General features: G+C 43.4%; 1 pseudogene; it reads left to right on the forward strand.

The window, feature by feature from the left end:
- The first annotated feature begins 9,620 nt into the window (after positions 1-9,620).
- The window catches only part of LOC133361319 (zinc finger protein 208-like), a 56,144-nt pseudogene continuing 45,675 nt past the window's right edge, over positions 9,621-20,089 (forward strand).

The raw sequence follows: 20,089 nt of genomic DNA on the forward strand, positions 1-20,089 counted from the left end.
AACCCAGAAACCAGTTATGAAAAATAAATCTGTCCTCAGTATAGCGGAATGTACACGTGGGGTTTGCAGTGTCTGTGAATTTTGAGAGCGCGACAGGGCTTGAGCACCTGTGCGTCACAGCAACATTGACCTGGGTTTGATTTCCACGTTTGGCCACATTCTCCGTGTGGATTGTGCAGCCAGCTGTTCTGGGAAGGTTCTGCAGCTTTCTCCCTGTTACTGAACCCACACAAGCAATGCAAATCGTTCAATTTGGATCGCAAACAATAGCAACTTTCTTGCAAAATGCGAGCAAACTTGGCAGAATCCTCCTCAAAAAAAGTATTGAGACCGAGTAAGGCGGATGCTGCGTGAGAAGCATGGCAATAAATAACAAAAATAAACACACAGGGCGCACACGCAGAGTGCTTTACCGTGGCTCAGCGACTCCGGAGTTTGCTTTATCTTCTTGGAAGCCCTCTTCTCCAAAGCTCGGAGCTATTGGGCCCCACACAGGATTGGAGGACGTGGTGGCGGTGGTGGTGGAGGTGGTGTCAGTGGTAGTGGTAGTGGTGGCGGTGGCGGTGGCGGTGGCGGCGGTGGTGGTGCTGCTGCTGGTGGTAGCGGTCTGGAGCCATTGTCGCTCGATCTTGGCGAGGCGCTGCTCTTCCTCGAGGCGCTTTTGCTCCACAAGACGCTTCTCCTCCATCAAGTGCTCCTCCTCCTCTTGACGCTTCACCTCAACGAGGCGCTTCTCCTGAATGAGACGTTTCTCCTCGAGGAGCTTCACCTTGCGAAAGCGCCTCTCCTCAAGTCGCTTATTTTTTTTCTCACGACGCTTCAGCTCTATGAGACGCTTCACCTCAAAGAGGCGATTCTCCTCCATGAGGCGTTTCTCTTCCTCGACTCGCTGCACCTCAATGAGGCGCTTCTCTTCCTTGACCCGCTTCACATCTATGAGGCGCTTCTCTTCCTTGACCCGCTTCACCTCAATGAGGCGCTTCTCCTCCTCCAGATGCTTCTCCTTGAGACGCTTCACCTCGCGAAGGCGCTTTTCCTCTATGAAGCGTGTTTCTTCAAGGAGGCGCTTTTCCATGACCCGTTTCACGTCTTTGAGGATATTATTTCGAAGGAACTTCTGCTCCGTTTGGTGCTTCACCTTGGCGAGGCGCTTCACCTCATTGGGGCGCTTCTCTTCCATTGTGCATTTCTCCTTCGCAAAGCGCTTGTCCTCCTGGAGACGCTTCACTCCGCTGAAGTTCTTCACCTCCCCAATGCTCCTCTGTTCACGCGAAGATAAGCACATACCCATTCAGACATGCACACTCAGGACAAAATCCATTCTGTGTGTGTTCTCTGATGAGTTTGAAGAGTTGATGAGTCTGCAAATGTCTTCCCACACACAGGGCACAGGAATGGCTTCTCGCCCGTGTGTGTTCTCTGATGACATGCATACATGTTACATACAGACATTATATTCATGCATATTACATACAGACATGTTACATACTGACGAGCATAGTGTGATTCTTAGAGAACCACGGTGTGAAGCTAAGAATTCAAATGAGATTCGAATAGCACACTTCAATGTACGGTGTTCTAATCTGTAACACTAGTTTATGATGTTATTTTATAGCGTTATAATATATCGCTCATAGCTTATATTGTTAGAGTTCACAGCATTATAGTTTACTATAACACTAGTTTGTAGTGTTATTTTTAAGCGTTACAGTGTATAACTCATAGTTTGAAGGTTATATTTTTAGAGTTTGTAATGAGTATACAATGTGAGTTTACAATTTCAGAGTTTGTGGACGTGCCCTGTTCTCTTGGGACCCGACACGGATTTGGAAATAATTGCAATGATCATGTCTGAGTTGAGATGAGCGACTGATGTTTACTTTGTTTAATCATAACTGTGTGTAGGTTAGTGCCATCGGGGCATAGTGAATACTTCTCATGAATGAACTCATACTTCTTTCGGATAGAAATTTGTAAACGTGTTGGTAGAACAAGTCGCCTGCCTTTTCTAGACGAATTGTTATCTTCAAGTGCGTCCGTAAATATACTGCTAAGATACACAGCATAGGGAAGGCTGCCTTGTTGGGACGATGTAGTTTGGCTAAGGCGTTGTGGCCGGGTGATGACACGGATTCTGAAACAATGGAGTTAAACACTCGCTGCTTGGCCCCGTCGACAGCAGCGAAGGCTGTCATATACCGCCCCATTTACGAGTTGGATGTATAATGTGTATAGTTGAAGGTGCTAGGTGTTGTCTTCTTCTAACAGCTGCTAACGTGCGTGTGTTTTCTGTTTTTAAGACTTGCCCATTGATGTTGTTTTTTTTGCGGCGTTTTTTTGTTGAGTTCTGTCACTTGAGTGTTGCAGTTTCTTTAAGAATTCGTCACGTGAGCGTGGTGTTTTGCTTGTGGGAATTTCGCTTTGTTACAATTTGTGATTGTTATAAAATTGTAACGATTCATGATCGCATGCGTTTATAATGGGTTTGCGCGTGTATTTATATAAATATATTCCGTCTTGTTAATCGATGACATCTAGCAGTGAAAATCGTGATTGTAATATGACCATGTTGTAATAATTTTTTATCCGATCCTTGCACGTACACTATACATACATATTAGCGATTCTTATACGACCACACTGTGATTCTAATGCTTCTAATGATATTATAATACCTTAGCTCCGTTTAAATGGTTATAAATTGAAACACTAGTTTATAATCGTTTAATGTTTAGTATTATCGTTCATAGTATTACAGTTGACATGTTATAGAGAACAGTTTATCCCCGACATACTTGTGTGACGGAGATACTCCATTTGAAATTATCTTAACATGTTTTTGCTAGGAACATTATAAATAAAGACCGGACAAACATTTGTTAAAAAATCGTTTTTATTCATCTGCAATAATTTTTAGGTCAAAACTCGAATGGAATATTTATTATGTCCTATGTTCACACATTTCCAGTACAATGCAAACCATATCCGTTCCAGGAATACCAAAGCGTTAAAGTATCATTCCCCATTATTTCCTTATTAGTTCACCACATTTGTTCACTGTGCGTCTATGTTGAAGTCAAGGCCATATATCCAACGAACGCGTCATCAATGTACATCCTGAAAACAGCTATCTAAAGTCGATTAATACAGCTATATACTTGAAAAAAAATCGTTTAAAATGTTGAGTAAAGATCTAACTACAGACGCATTCCAACTTTAGCTCAACAGGAACACTTAACGACTACAATTGAACCCTCTCACAACCAGTGCTCATCACACCACTTCGGCAAGTAATCCGATAACATTACAAACCACCACTGTGCACGTCATTAAACTCTCAAAAACTGTAAAACTAAAATGGTCAAAATTATACACAAAAGTACTCGATACGGATTTAAAAGGTATAACCACATGACGTAATTTTTTTTCAGTCACCCCGAGCTCTCTGGTTGACTCTCGAGCCACTCCATTACATCCAGCCATCTCTCGGGATCCAACTGCATGGGATCGAAGGTGGAAACTTCTTTAGAACTCATTGCAGCACCTTGAATTTCAGCTTTTGATTTCAGTTTCCTATCATTGTGGACCTTCTGATGCCTGTTCCTGGTTGATGACTGTGAAAATGCCTCCCCACACACAGAGCACAAGAATGGCTTCTCGCCTGTGTGCGTTCTCTGGTGACGCTGAATATGTGATGACTTTGCAAATGTCTTCCCACACACAGGGCACAAGAATGGCTTCTCGCCCGTGTGCGTTCTCTGATGAGTGTGAAGAGTTGTCGATTGTGCAAATGTCTTCCCGCACACAGGGCACAGGAATGGCTTCTCGCCCGTGTGCTTTCTCTGATGAGTTTGAAGAGTTGTCGATTGTGCAAATGTCTTCCCACACACAGGGCACAGGAATGGCTTCTCACCCGTGTGTGTTTTCTGGTGACTCTGAAGATGTGATGAGTGTGCAAATGTCTTCCCACACACAGAACACAGGAACGACTTCTCGCCCGTGTGTGTTCTCTGGTGTCTCTGAAGATCTGATGGCCGTGAAAAGGACTTCCCACACACAGAGCAATTGAATTGCTTCTTTCCTCCGTGTGCGTGGGGCTGTGGAGAGCGTCTCTGCTCCATGTGAGCGTAGTAACAGCAGCGGTGTTATTGAGTCAAAAGTACGCTCTCGGCCGCAAGGATGTTTAGCGTTTTGGATTTTGTTAACTGCTAAAACAAGAACGACACTCGCGTCTAACCGAGACGCAAAAAAAATCCTGCTAATTTGACGACGAACACGTTTAAGAGTTTATCCGCGAAAATAGACACCTACTTGGAGATTCACGGTATATCGATGTCTGGAACCCGTCTGAAGATGTCGCCACGAACTCTCCCGACGCAAAGTCGCCTAACTGTCGACACAGCAATTGTGCTCGCCAGGCTGCGTTGTCTCGCGGTTGAAGGGCGATCAGCAGAGCGACGAGTCGAGGTTCCGACCTCATCAAGTTCCCTCTCGAAATGGCATTGAGCTCTGCTTCTGAGCCGCCTTATAACTCCCCCCCTAGGATCCAATCCTTTGTCTTTCAGGATATTTGCATTCGATTGGTAATTTTGGAAGGTACAATCCGCATGTCTATTAACATACCGAAGGGTAATGTGCCCATTGTGCTTCATGCATGAATATGTAAGTGCATCTCAGTGTGTAATTGTACGCTTATTTTGAATAAATGGAAAAACTTTGTCCTCGATTTAAAGGAAGAGAGCGGCCTTCTCGACGAGGGAGTGAAACCCAATAGGTAATATTATTTTACAGCGTTACAATGGATAGGTTGTAGTTCATAGGTTATAATATTATGTTTCACTATGATAGAGCTTAACATGTGAGAGTCTACAATATTAGAGTTGATCAAATGCGACGATCAAGGGCGTCAATCGGGTGAGTTTGATCAGAGGCTTTAATCAAAGGCGTCATCCCATCACGGAACACCACCTCCCTGCGTTTATTGCAGCAACAGAAACAACTACAGCAGCAACAACAGCAGCAGCGACAACAAAAGCAGCAACATCACATTTCGAGGGCAACGCAGCTACTTCCGATTCTGCTGCCCAGCTGTTTGTAGTCGGCACCTGCTCTCGCACGACCCTACACGTCTTTGGAAATGATTGCGATGATCATGTCTGAGCTGAGAATTAGGTCACTCAAGATTACTTTGTTTAACCATAACTTTAGGTAGGTTAGTGTCATCGGGGCTGTGTGACCACTACTCATGAATGAAATCACACTCCTGTATGACCGACATTGTACTAATTTTGGTTGATCGAGTAGAACAAGTCACATGACATGTCCAGACGAGTTATTATCAACAATAGTGTCCTTATATATGATGCTAAAATAAATGTTAACACTGGATTAAACGTGCATCTCTTAACCCCTCCCTCGCATTTACGACTAACGATTTGCATTTGCACGTAACATACATTCAAGCCCATTAAAATGCTAATACGACCATATTGTTATTCTGAAATTTGAATGCAAGTCTTGCCCTGTACCCCCCCACCCCACGGTTCACATATCCGACCCCCGATTGAACAGATAATTTACATACACATCTGTATGTCCCCCAAGTTGCTCCGCCTATGGCGGGGTCAGGTAGAGGTCATAGAGGTGGGTGATGTAAAGACAGTGCCTCAACTAAGGGACAAGTGGTGACAACAGGATATAGAGAGTTCAAGTGTGGGCGGAGGTTCACGCCGAGAATGAGAGAGGGGGAGGAACGAGGTTTGGGGCTGTGTTGGCTGGTTGCTGTCTCGTCGTCGTCGTTGCTATATCGTGACGCCTGGGGTCTGAAACCGCGTTAAAGGCTAAATAAAAGAACCCTCTGCAGTGTGAGTCCAGAGTCATTGCAATTGTAACGGTTCATTATTTAACGGGCTAATATTGGGTTTGTGCGATTATTTTACATATTCATACTGAATATTGCTATTTGATGCCATTGAGATGGAACATTCATCCAGCAGTGGGCAGCTTGATCCTAATACCACCAAAGTGTTATTCAAATAATTTTAATCCCATCCTGATCCTGCACCTACCGTTTCACATAACCCACCATTGGTTCGCACGTCCAAATTACATATATGTTACATGCATACATACTACATAGAGACATATCTCATGCATACATATTACATACAGACATGTTACATACATACATATTACATACAGACATGTTACCTACTCACGAGCATAGTGTGATTCTTAGAGAACCACGGTGTGAAGCTAAGAATTCGAATGAGATTTAAATACCACACTTCAATGTTCGGTGTTCTAATCTGTAATACTAGTTTGTGATGTAATTTTATAGCGTTATAATGTATCGCACATAGCTTATATTGTTAGAGTTCACAACATTATAGTTTACTATAACACTAGTTTGTAGTGTTATTTTAGAACGTCGCAATGTATAGCTCATAGTTTAAAGCTTATATTGTTAGAGTTTATAATGTTAGAGTATGCAATGTGAGTTTACAATTTGAGAGTTTGTGGACGTGCCCTGTTCTCGTGGGACCCGACACGGATTTGGAAATAATTGCTATGATCATGTCTGAGCTGGGATGAGCGACTAATGTTTACTTTGCTTAATCATAACTGTGTGTAGGTTAGTGCCATCGGTGCTTAGTGAATACTACTCATGAATGAACTCATACTTCTTTCGGATAGAAATTTAAATCATGTTGGTAGAACAAGTCGCCTGTCTTTTCTAGACTAATTGTTATCTTCAAGTGCGTCAGTAAATATACTGCTAAAATGCACAGCATAGGGGAGGCAGCCTTGTTGGGGAGATGTAGTTTGGCTAAGGCGCTGTGGCCGGGTGATGACACGGATTCAGAAACAATGGAGTTAAACACTCGCTGCTTGGCCCCGTCGACAGCAGCGAAGGCTGTCATATACCGCCCCATTTACGAGTTGGCTGTATGATGTGTATAGTTGAAGGTGCTAGGTGTTGTCTTCTTCTAACAGCTACTAACGTGCGTGTGTTGTCTGTTTTTAGGATTTGTCCATTGATGTTTTTTTTTTATTGCGGCGTTTTTTTGTTAAGTTCTGTCACTTGAGTGTAGCAGTTTGTTTAAGAATTCGTCACGTGAGCGTGGTGTTTTACTTGTGGGAATTTCGCTTTGTCACAATTTGTGATTGTTATAATAATTGTAAAGATTCATAATCTCATGAGTTTATAATGGGTTTGTGCGTGATTCTTATACGACCACACTGTGATTCTAATGCTTCTAATGATATTATAATACCTTACCTCCGTTTAAATGGTTATAAATTAAAACACTAGTTTATAATCGTTTAATGTTCAGTGTTATCGTTGATAGTATTACAGTTTACATGTCATAGAGTACAGTTTTTCCCCGACATACTTCGGAATTAGAGACTGGTACGTTGATGAACGATTAACTACGGGGACCTTTCCCCTCAATGAACACGTGTTAATCGTGTAGACAGCTAAGATGCTGCGGGTTAAGGGCACACTTGTGTGATGGAGATCCTCCATCTGAAACTCTCTGAACATGTTTTTGCTAGGAACATTATACAATAAAGAACTGACAAACATTTGTTAAAATACGTTTTTATTCATCTGCAACAATTTTACGTCAAAACTCGAAGGCAATGTTTATTACGTCCTATGTTCAAACAGTTACAGTACAATGCAAACCATATCCGTTCCAGGAATACCAAAGCGTTAAAGTATCATTCCCCATGATTTCCTTATTAGTTCGCAACGTTTGTTCACTGTTCGTCTGTGTTCAAGTCAAGGCCATATATCCAACGAACGCGTCATCAATGTACATCCTAAAGTCGACTATTATCAACCAAAAAAAGCTTAATACTTGAAAAAAACGTTTAAAATGTTGAGTAAAGATCTAACTACAGATGCATTCCAACTTTAGCTCAACAGGAAGACTTAAACACTACAATATTGTCCGGAATTGAACCATCTCACAACCACTGCTCATCACACCACTTCACCAAGTAATCCGACAACATCAAAAATCACTACCTGCACGTCAAGAAACTCTCAAACGAACTGTAAAACTAAAGAGTCAGAATTACACACAAAAGTACTCAAGACAGCTTAATAGGTATAACCGCATGCAACATTATATTTAAGTCACCGCTAGCTCTCGGGTTGATCCTCGAGCCACTCCATTACATCCAGCCATCCCTCGGGATCCAACTGCATGGGATCGAAGGTCCCATGCAGTCACACATTATAACATTTATACAATACACATGATTTAAAAAACGTATTTAAACATTTCTATTCATTTTTTTAAAACTGAGAATGTTGTTGTCCATGTGGGGAGATGGAGCGCAGTGGATCGTATCCTCTAAGCTGCTTTTCGGAATCCGTGTGATAACCCAGTCACATCGCCTAACTCCAGTGACAGAACCTTACCCAAACTACATCTCCCCAACAAGGCAGCCTTACCGATGCTGTGTATTGTGTTTATGGGATAACAGAGGTGTGTATTTTCTCATACGCCTTGCCCAAAAAGACTGAGTGTCCGCTTAACATCCTAGCCCATAAACCACTATTGGTGACAGTGTTGTTTGAGAGCAGCTATTAAAGTCGCTTTGGCAAATGAGGTGGTGGCTGGCCAAACCATGCCTCGCTGTTTGTCTCCAGAGTTATGACGGATACCAACCAGACCAAGCGGAGACCATGTACCAGATCGGATTTTGGTTACTGATGTTAGAGTGATTGTATTGCAAGTGTGGTCACTACGCGTCTGTACGTGCTCACTCCCGAAGCTCGGCGGTTTTTGGCAACGCCACGGGGCTGCATTCACTTTAAATTGAGGACAATGGAGGGCAGGGGGAACGTGTTTTTCCATTTATTCAAAATAAGCGCACAATTACACACTGAGATGCACTTACATATTCATGCATGAAGCACAATGGGCACATTACTCTTCGGTATGTTAAAAGACATGCGGATTGTGCCTTCCAAAATTAACAATCGAATGCAAATATCCTGAAAGACAAAGGATTGGATCCTAGGGGGGGAGTTATAAGGCGACTCAGAAGCAGAGCTCAATGCCATTTCGAGAGGGAACTTGATGAGGTTGGACGCTCGACTCGTCGCTCTGCTGATCGCCCTTCAACCGCGAGACAACGCAGCCTGGCGAGCACAATTGCTGTGTCGACATTTAGGCGACTTTGTGTCGGGAGAGTTCGTGGCGACATCTTCAGACGGGTTACAGACATCGATATACCGTGAATCTCCAAGTAAGTGTCTATTTTCGCGGATAAACTCCTAAACGTTTTCGTCGTCAAATTTACGGGATTTTTTTGCGTCTCGGTTAGACGCGAGTGTCGTTCTTGTTTTAGCAGTTAACAAAATACAAAACTCGACGCTAAACATCCTTGCGGCCGATAGCGTACTTTTGACTCGATAACACCGCTACTGTTACTACGCTCACATGGAGCAGAGACGCTCTCCACAGCCCCACGCACACGGGGGCAAGGAACAATTCAATTGCTCTGTGTGTGGGAAGGCATTTTCATGGTCATCAAGTCTTAAGAGACACCAGAGAACACACACGGGTGAGAAGCCATTCCTGTGCTCTGTGTGTGGGAAAACATTTGCACACTCATCACATCTTCAGAGTCATCAGAGAACACACACGGGCGAGAAGCCATTCCTGTGCCCTGTGTGTGGGAAGACATTTGCACAGGCATCAAATCTTCAAACTCACCAGAGAACACACACGGGCGAGAAGCCATTCCTGTGCCCTGTGTGTGGGAAGACATTTGCAAACTCATCACATCTTCAGAGTCATCAGAGAACACACACGGGCGAGAAGCCATTCCTGTGCCCTGTGTGTGGGAAGACATTTGCACACTCATCACATCTTCAGAGTCACCAGAGAACACACACCGGCGAGAAGCCATTCCTGTGCCCTGTGTGTGGGAAGACATTTGCACACTCATCACATCTTCAGCGTCACCAGAGAACACACACGGGCGAGAAGCCATTCCTGTGCCCTGTGTGTGGGGAGGCATTTGCACGGTCATCAAACATGAACAGGCATCAGAAGGTCCACAATGATAGGAAACTGAAATCAAAAGCTGAAATTCAAGGTGCTGCAATGAGTCCTGAAGAAGTTTCCACCTTCGATCCCATGCAGTTGGATCCCGAGAGATGGCTGGATGTAATGGAGTGGCTCGAGAGTCAACCAGAGAGCTCGGGGTGACTGAAAAAATATTATGTCATGTGGTTATACCTATTAAGCCGTATCGAGTACTTTTTGGTTATAATTTTGACCATTTACAGTTTTTGACGTGCACAGTGGTGGTTTGTAATGTTATCGGATTACTTGCCGAAGTGGTGTGATGAGCACTGGTTGTGAGACTGTTCAATTGTAGTCGTTATGTGTTCTTGTTGAGCTAAAGTTGGAATGCGTATGTAGGTACAATTTTACTCAACATTTTAAACGTTTTTTTTTCAAGTATAAAGCTTTTTTTGATTGGTATTAATCGACTTTAGATTGCCGATTTCAGGATGTACATTGATGACGCGTTCGTTGGATATATGGCCTTGACTTCAACATAGACGCACAGTGAACAATTGTGGTGAACTAATAAGGAAATCATGGGGAATGATACTTTAACGCTTTGGTATTCCTGGAACGGAAATGGTTTGCATTGTACTGGAAATGTGTGAACATAGGACGTTTATAATGTTCCTAGCAAAAACATGTTCAGATAATTTCAGATGGAGGATCTCCGTCACTCAAGTGTGCCCTTAACCGGCAGCATCTTGGCTGTCTACCCGATTAACACGTGTTCCTTGAGGGGAAAGGTCCCCGTAGTTAATCGTTCATCAACGTAACAGTCCCTAATCCCGAAGTATGTCGGGGATAAACTGTACTCTATAACATGTAAACTGTAATACTATAAACGATAACACTAAACATTAAACGATTATAAACTAGTGTTTTAATTTATAACCATATATACGGAGGTAAGGTATTATAATATCATTAGAAGCATTAAAATCACAGTGTGGTCGTATAAGAATCGCTAATATGTATGTATAGTGTACATGCAAGGATCGGATAAAATTATTACAATTTCAACATGGTCATATTACAATCACGATTTTCACTGCTAGATGTCATCGAATAACAAAAGACGGAATATATTTATATAAATACACGCACAACCCCATTATAAACTCATGAGATTATGAATCGTTACAATTATTATAACAATCACAAATTGTGACAAAGCGAAATTCCCACAAGCAAAACACCACGCTCACGTGACGAATTCTTAAACAAACTGCAACACTCAAGTGACAGAACTCAACAAAAAAACGCCGCAATAAAAATAACAACATCAATGGACAAATCGTAAAAACAGACAACACACGCACGTTAATAGCTGTTAGAAGAAGACAACACCTAGCACCTTCAACTATACACATTGTACATCCAACTCGTAAATGGGGCGGTATATGACAGCCTTCGCTGCTGTCGACGAGGCCAAGCAGCGAGTGTTTAACTCCATTGTTTCAGAATCCGTGTCATCACCCGGCCACAGCGCCTTACCCAAACTACATCTCCCCAACAAAACAGCCTTCCCTATGCTGTGTATTTTAGCAGTTTATTTACGGACGCACTTGAAGATAACAATTCGTCTAGAAAATGCAGGCGACTTGTTATACCAACATGATTTCAATTTATATCCGAAAGAAGTATGAGTTCATTCATGAGTAGTATTCACTAAGCCCCGATAGCACTAACCTACACACAGTTATGATTAAACAAAGTAAACATTAGTCGCTTATCTCAGCTCAGACATGATCTTAGCAATTATTTCCAAATCCGTGTCGGGTCCCACGAGAACAGGGCACGTTCACAAACTCTCAAATTGTAAACTCACATTGTATACTCTAACATTATAAACTCTATCAATATAACCTTCAAACTATGAGCTATACACTGTAACGCTTAAAAATAACACTACAAACTAGTGTTATAGTAAACTATAATGTTGTGAACTCTAACAATATAAGCTAACAGCGATACATTATAACGCTATAAAATAACATCATAAACAAGTGTGATATTCGAATCTCATTCGAATTCTTTGCTTCACACCGTGGTCCTCTAAGAATCACACTATGCTCGTGAGTATGTAACGTCTGTATGTAATATGCATGAATGTAATATGTATGTATGTAACATGTCTGTATGTAATATGTATGCATGAGATATGTCTCTATGTAGTATGTATGCATGTAACATGTATGTATGTGTAGTAATTTCGAGGAAACGATGTCGAAGTTGAAGCACACTCTGTTTATTAACCCAGGGACAGGCACAATAGTTGAAGGGGTATCGGCCCCTTCACCCGTACTATGGGAAACCCACCCTATTCCTAAGCCCTCTGTCCTGTCCCCCAGTCCTCCTCTACTGGGCTACGGGAGTCTGACTGATCTGGCCCTGGCAAGCACAGATCTCGGCACCAGCTAACCAGCCTTGCCCTGATAAGGGCAGCGGTCTGGAAGCTCTTGGGCCGCGCCACTGGCTTACCCGGCTCGGCCCTTATAAGGACGGCGAGACCGGGGAGTCCCAGGGCCTAATCTCCGAGTCTTGGATCTTCACTGGTCAGCTTCGTGTCGAACTGAACTCGAGCTCTTTGGGTCTCCACCTTTTATAAGGATCGCCTCCGAGGGCTGGGGGCGTGGGCAATAACTGATGCGGACGTCGGTGTGACCACCCGTGTATGTGAGTGCCGACAGTCCTGTGTTTGTTGTCCGCCGTTTCTCCCGTAATAACCCCTACATATGTAATATGGACGTGCGAACCAAGGGTGGGATATGTGAAGCGGAAGGTGCAGGATCAGGATGGGATTAAAATTATTTGAATAACACTTTGGAGGTATTAGGATCAAGCTGTCTACTATTGGATGAATGTTCCATCTGAATGGCATCAAATAGCAATATTCAGTATGAATATGTAAAATAATCGCACAAACCCAATATTAGCCCGTGAAATAATGAATCGTTATAATTGTAATGACTCCGTAGTCAGACTGCAGAGGGTTCTTTTATGTAGCCTTTAACACGGTTTCAGACCCCAGGCGTCACGATATAGCAACGACGACGACGAGACAGCAACCAGCCAACACAGCCCCAAACCTCGTTCCTCCCCCTCTCTCTTTCTCGGCGTGAACCTCCGCCCACACTTGGTCTCGCCTTCCCTTCTCGAACTCTCTCTATCTTGTTGTCACCACTTGTCCCTTAGTTGATGCACTGTCTTTACATCACCCACCTCTATGACCTCTACCTGACCCCACCATAGGCGGAGCAACTTGGGGGACATACAGATGTGTATGTAAATTATCTGTTCAATCGGGGGTCGGATATGTGAACCGTGGGGTGGGGGGGTACAGGGCAAGACTTGCATTCAAATTTCAGAATAACAATATGGTCGTATTAGCATTTTAATGGGCTTGAATGTATGCTACGTGCAAATGCAAATCGTTAGTCGTAAATGCGAGGGAGGGGTTAAGAGATGCACGTTTAATCCAGTGTTAACATTTATTTTAGCATCATATATAAGGACACTATTGTTGATAATAACTCGTCTGGACATGTCATGTGACTTGTTCTACTCGATCAACCAAAATTAGTACAATGTCGGTCATACAGGAGTGTGATTTCATTCATGAGTAGTAGTCACACAGCCCCGATGACACTAACCTACCTAAAGTTATGGTTAAACAAAGTAATCTTGAGTGACCTAATTCTCAGCTCAGACATGATCATCGCAATCATTTCCAAAGACGTGTAGGGTCGTGCGAGAGCAGGTGCCGACTACAAACAGCTGGGCAGCAGAATCGGAAGTAGCTGCGTTGCCCTCGAAATGTGATGTTGCTGCTGTTGTTGTCGCTGCTGCTGTTGTTGCTGCTGTAGTTGTTTCTGTTGCTGCAATAAACGCAGGGAGGTGGTGTTCCGTGATGGGATGACGCCTTTGATTAAAGCCTCTGATCAAACTCACCCGATTGACGCCCTTGATCGTCGCATTTGATCAACTCTGATATTGTAGACTCTCACATGTTAAGCTCTTTCATAGTGAAACATAATATTATAACCTATGAACTACAACCTATCCATTGTAACGCTGTAAAATAATATTACCTATTGGGTTTCATTCCCTCGTCGAGAAGGCCGCTCTCTTCCTTTTCTAAAGTTACATGCTAATTTCTCTGCATTCACTTTAAATCGAGGACAAAGTTTTCCCATTTATTCAAAATAAGCGCACAATTACACACTGAGATGCACTTACATATTCATGCATGAAGCACAATGGACACATTACTCTTCGGTATGTTAATAGACATGCGGATTGTACCTTCCAATATTAACAATCGAATGCAAATATCCTGAAAGACAAAGGATTGGATCTTAGGGGGGGAGTTATAAGGCGGCTCAGAAGCAGAGCTCAATGCCATTTCGAGAGGGAACTTGATGAGGTTGGACGCTCGACTCGTCGCTCTGCTGATCGCCCTTCAACCGCGAGACAACGCAGCCTGGCGAGCACAATTGCTGTGTCGACAGTTAGGCGACTTTGCGTCGGGAGAGTTCGTGGCGACATCTTCAGACGGGTTACAGACATCGATATACCGTGAATCTCCAAGTAAGTGTCTATTTTCTCGGAACGTGTTCGTCGTCAAATTCGCGGGATTTTTTTGTGTCTCGGTTAGACGCGAGTGTCGTTCTTGTTTTAGCAGTTAACAAAATCTAAAACTCAACGCTAAACATCCTTGCGGCCGATAGCGTACTTTTTACTCAATAACACCACTACTGTTACTACGCTCACATGGAGCAGAGACGCTCTCCACAGCCCCACGCACACGGAGGCAAGGAACAATTCAATTGCTCTGTGTGTGGGAAGGCATTTTCATGGTCATCAAGTCTTAAGAGACACCAGAGAACACACACGGGTGAGCAGCCATTCCTGTGCTCTGTGTGTGGGAAAACATTTGCACACTCATCACATCTTCAGAGTCATCAGAGAACACACACGGGCGAGAAGCCATTCCTGTGCCCTGTGTGTGGGAAGACATTTGCACAGGCATCACATCTTCAGAGTCATCAGAGAACACACACGGGCGAGAAGCCATTCCTGTGCCCTGTGTGCGGGAAGACATTTGCACAATCGACAACTCTTCAAACTCATCAGAGAACGCACACGGGCGAGAAGCCATTCCTGTGCCCTGTGTGCGGGAAGACATTTGCACAATCGACAACTCTTCAAACTCATCAGAGAACACACACGGGCGAGAAGCCATTCCTGTGCCCTGTGTGTGGGAAGACATTTGCACACTCATCACATCTTCAGCGTCACCAGAGAACACACACGGGCGAAAAGCCATTCTTGTGCCCTGTGTGTGGGGAGGCATTTGCACACTCATCAAACATGAACAGGCATCAGAAGGTCCACAATGATAGGAAACTGAAATCAAAAGCTGAAATTCAAGGTGCTGCAATGAGTCCTAAAGAAGTTTCCACCTTCGATCCCATGCAGTTGGATCCCGAGAGATGGCTGGATGTAATGGAGTGGCTCGAGGATCAAACCGAGAGCTCGGGGTGACTGAAATATAATGTTGCATGCGGTTATACCTATTAAGCCGCATCGATAACTTTTGTGTGTAATTTTTACCATTTTACTTTTACAGTTTTTGTGAGAGTTTATTGACGGTGGTTTGTAATGTTATCGGATTACTTGCCGAAGTGGTGTGATGAGCACTGGTTGTGAGAGGGTTCAATTGTAGTCGTTAAGTGTTCCTGTTGAGCTAAAGTTGGAATGCATCTGTAGTTAGATCTTTACTCAACATTTTAAACGGGTTTTTTTTGGTTGGTAATAATCGACTTTAGGATGTACATTGATGACGCGTTCGTTGGATATATGGCCTTGACTTCAACATAGACGCACAGTGAACAAATGTGGTGAACTATTAGAGAAATCATGGGGAATTATATTTTAACGCTTTGGTATTCCTGGAACGGAAATGGTTTGCATGGTACTGGAAATGTGTGAACATAGGACATAATACATATTCCCTTCGAGTTTTGACGTAAAAATGATTGCAGATGAATAAAAACGTATTTTTAACAAATGTTTGTCCGTTCTTTATTTTATAATGTTCCTAGAAAAAACATGTTAAGAGAGTTTCAGGTGGAGGATCTCCGTCACACAAGTGTGCCCTTAACCGGCAGCATCTTGGCTGTCTACACGATTAACACGTGTTCCTTGAGGGTAAAGGTCCCCGTAGTTAATCGTTCATCAACGTACCAGTCCCTAATCCCGAAGTATGTCGGGGATAAACTGTACTCTATAACATGTAAACTGTAATACTAAAAACGATAACACTAAACATTAAACGATTATAAACTAGTGTTTTAATTTATAACCATATAAACGGAGGTAAGGTATTATAATATCATTACAATCATTAGAAGCAGTGTGGTCGTATAAGATTCGCACTATGCTCATATGTATGTATAGTGTACGTGCAAAGATCGGATAAAAATTATTACAATTACAACATGGTCATATTACTATCACGATTTTCACTGCTAGATGTCATCGAATAACAAAAGACAGAATATATTTATATAAATACACGCACAAACCCATTATAAACTCATGAGATTATGAATCGTTACAATTATTATAACAATCACAAATTGTGACAAAGCGAAATTCCCACAAGCAAAACAGCACACTCACGTGACGAATTCTTAAACAAACTGCAACACTCAAGTGACAGAACTAAAAAAACGCCGCAAAAAAACAACATCAGTGGACAAATCCTAAAAACAGACAACACACGCACGTTAGTAGCTGTTAGAAGAAAACAACACCGAGCACCTTCAACTATTCACATACAGCCCCAAAGAGCCAACTCGTAAATGGGGCGGTATATGACAGCCTTCGCTGCTGTCGATGGGGACAAGCAGCGAGTGTTTAACTCCATTGTTTCAGAATCCGTGTCATCACCCGGCCACAGCGCCTTAGCCAAACTACATCTCCCGAACAAGGCAGCCTTCCCTATGCTGTGTATTTTAGCAGTATATTTACGGACGCACTTGAAGATAACAATTCGCCTAGAAAAGGCAGGCGACTTGTTCTACCAACACGAAAGAAGAATGAGTTCATTCATGAGTAGTATTCACTATGCCCCGATGGCACTAACCTGCACACAGTTATGATTAAGCAAAGTAAACATTAGTCGCTCATCCCAGCTCAGACATGATCATAGCAATTATTTCCAAATCCGTGTCGGGTCCCACGAGAACAGGGCACGTCCACAAACTTTCAAATTGTAAACTCACTTAGTATACTCTAACATTATAAACTCGAACAATATATCCTTTAAACTATGAGTTATACATTGTAAACTATGATCTTGTGAACTACGTGTCGGATACGGGTGCGCATGGGTCGCGTGGTTATTCGACGTAGAGGCGAGTGCCGCACCGGGCTGTAGACGGGCACACGCTCGCAGCGTGCGAGAGCTGCACGTAGCGGTGTAAAGAGGGGGAGTATGGCGTGTGATTGATGATGCTGTGCGCACGTATGCTCGCGGCGTGGGAGCGCGGCGCGAGGCTGTAACAGTAGGGGCGTCGCGTTCGAATGCCGGCGAAACCGTAGCGGGTAATAGGGAGGTGGGGTAACGTAAACGGAATAGGGGATGCCGGCGGTGAGGGACCCCGGGGGCCAACGGCCTCCACAAATGTTCCATCGCAATGGCACCGAATAGCAATATACAGTATTGATATTGGGCGTGGAGACTTCAATGTTGTGAACAATATAAGCTATGTGCGATACATTATAACGCTATAAAATTACATCATAAACTAGTGTTACAGATTAGAACACCGTACATTGAAGTGTGATATTCGAATCTCATTCGAATTATTAGCTTCACACCGTGGTCATCTAGAAATCACACTATGCTCGTGAGTATGTAACATGTCTGTATGTAATATGCATGCATGTAATATATTTGTATGTTACATGTATGCACTAGCAGTCGCCGCCCGCTTCGCGGGCGGTGTGTATATGCTTGGTTGGTGGGGAGTTGAAAGTGGCTGGACACAATAGACATGTTTTGGTGATTGTTTTATGTTTATTTTTGTGAGGTTATGAGTATTTTAATGAGACGCTCAATCGACAATATTAAAGAATGCAACTTATTCAAATATAGAATGCAACTTATTCAAATATCTGCCGATCCACGATATTCTTCGTGTACACTCCGTCTTCCTCCTCGTCGTGAGTTCCCTCAATAAGCTCCTTGATGTTGGATCTTGCCGTGACTCGCGATAGTGCCACGTACAGTTGGCCGTGCGAGAAGCATGGCGTTGGTAGATATAATCCCAGGTTGTGAACAGTTTGCCCTTGCGCCTTGTTGATGGTCATCGCGAAGGCTGGGACAATGGGGAACTGTTTGCGCCGAAGTCGAAATGGGAAGTCCTTCGTGTCCAATTCGCGGCGGATATGGTTGTTCTCAAGCAGCGAGTCCAAGACCAAGTGTGGGTACTTGGAAAGCTGCAGGAGGTCGTCAAAGTCTGACAGAGCCATCCCACATGCCGTGAGGAACTCGTGGAGGCTGTGAAGGGTCTTGAACTTTACCATTTCTTTTATTTTCTTTGATGCTGCTAATCCTGCATAGTGCACGGGTATAAGTAGTACTAATCACATACCTGCATTTCCCATATCCCCTCCCTTTGATGCTGCTAATCCTGCATAATGCACGGGCATAAGTAGTATTAATCACATACCTGCATTTCCCATATCCCCTCCCTTTGATGGTGCTAATCCTGCATAATGCACGGGCATAAGTAGTACTAATCACATACCTGCATTTCCCATAAATATGCGAAATTCCTCTTGATATGCAAATTATTTTGTTAAGGCGCCCTTTCCCCCCCTTCCAACCCAGCTTATATATATATGCTCCAAGCACGTGTGCTGTTTCATTGAGATGCTGTCGCCTCGACAGACCTGGTTTCACCTGAGGACGGCTGCTTGCGTTGTGGCCGAAACGTCGTGAGAATTATTTTATTATGTTTTATTTTTTTTATTTTATTACTTCCCTTCTATGTGACTTTACCGAAAGAACCAAGAAGATTTACCATTTCTTCTTTGTTGGTCAGCTGGCGGTACTGGTACTCGTAATCGCGAGCCAATTCGTCGTAGAATTTATCCCAGAGAGCCTTGGTATCTGCAGGCATGGAATACAGCAGAATGGTAGCGAAGAGTTGACGAAGCTGGTACGGCATCTGAAAGAGCGAGGCTTCTTCCAGACACGCAACCCATTCGCGATCGCTCTCAAGGTAGCCTGCTCGCATGGCTGCTTCCAGTGGTTTGTTTTGTTTAATTTTATTCGTAACGCACCATCCATATGCGCTCCACCATCCACCATGCCCTTGCATCGCAAAGACACAGCTCCGGTGTGCGTCAGCGTGTGCGCCATCCACAGTGACATTGGTCAGAAATTGCACCGTTCCGATCGCACACAGGTTAGCCCCTGCATCCTCCGTCTGTATGTACACACACAGACAAATCCGTTATGGGGCCAACTATTTTTTTCTTATAAAAAAAATTTTGTTGATGTTTTTACGTTTACGTATTCCCATTGTGGGTGTTTTACGCATGCATCAGATTTTTGGGTTCCTCACTTATGGTATCAGAAGTGTGGGTCACTCCATTTCCCCATCGAACAATAACGGGGATCGTTTGAGTTATGACAGCTTGCAGATAGAAACATTGCATGATCGTATACTAATAATGACAGAATTAGTACCCCAGTGGAGGGCATCCCCCACCCGGTGCTTCTTACCGGTACTGTAAGACTTACAAATCCAGACCTTTCCTCCTCCTGAACCGTTCACAACACCCTGTGGTAATACCATAATCATCTCAAAAAAGCGATCACTTTCCAATGCCCATTTTGATCCCGGGAGTTACCCGGGTGGTGTCACACTGTACTCATTTTTTAGCATGTCGCAAATTCCGATATG

This window comes from Lethenteron reissneri, chromosome 72, assembly GCF_015708825.2.
Source record: "Lethenteron reissneri isolate LAM-NWPU_2019-01 chromosome 72, ASM1570882v1, whole genome shotgun sequence".
Classification (NCBI taxonomy): Eukaryota; Metazoa; Chordata; class Hyperoartia; order Petromyzontiformes; family Petromyzontidae; genus Lethenteron; species Lethenteron reissneri.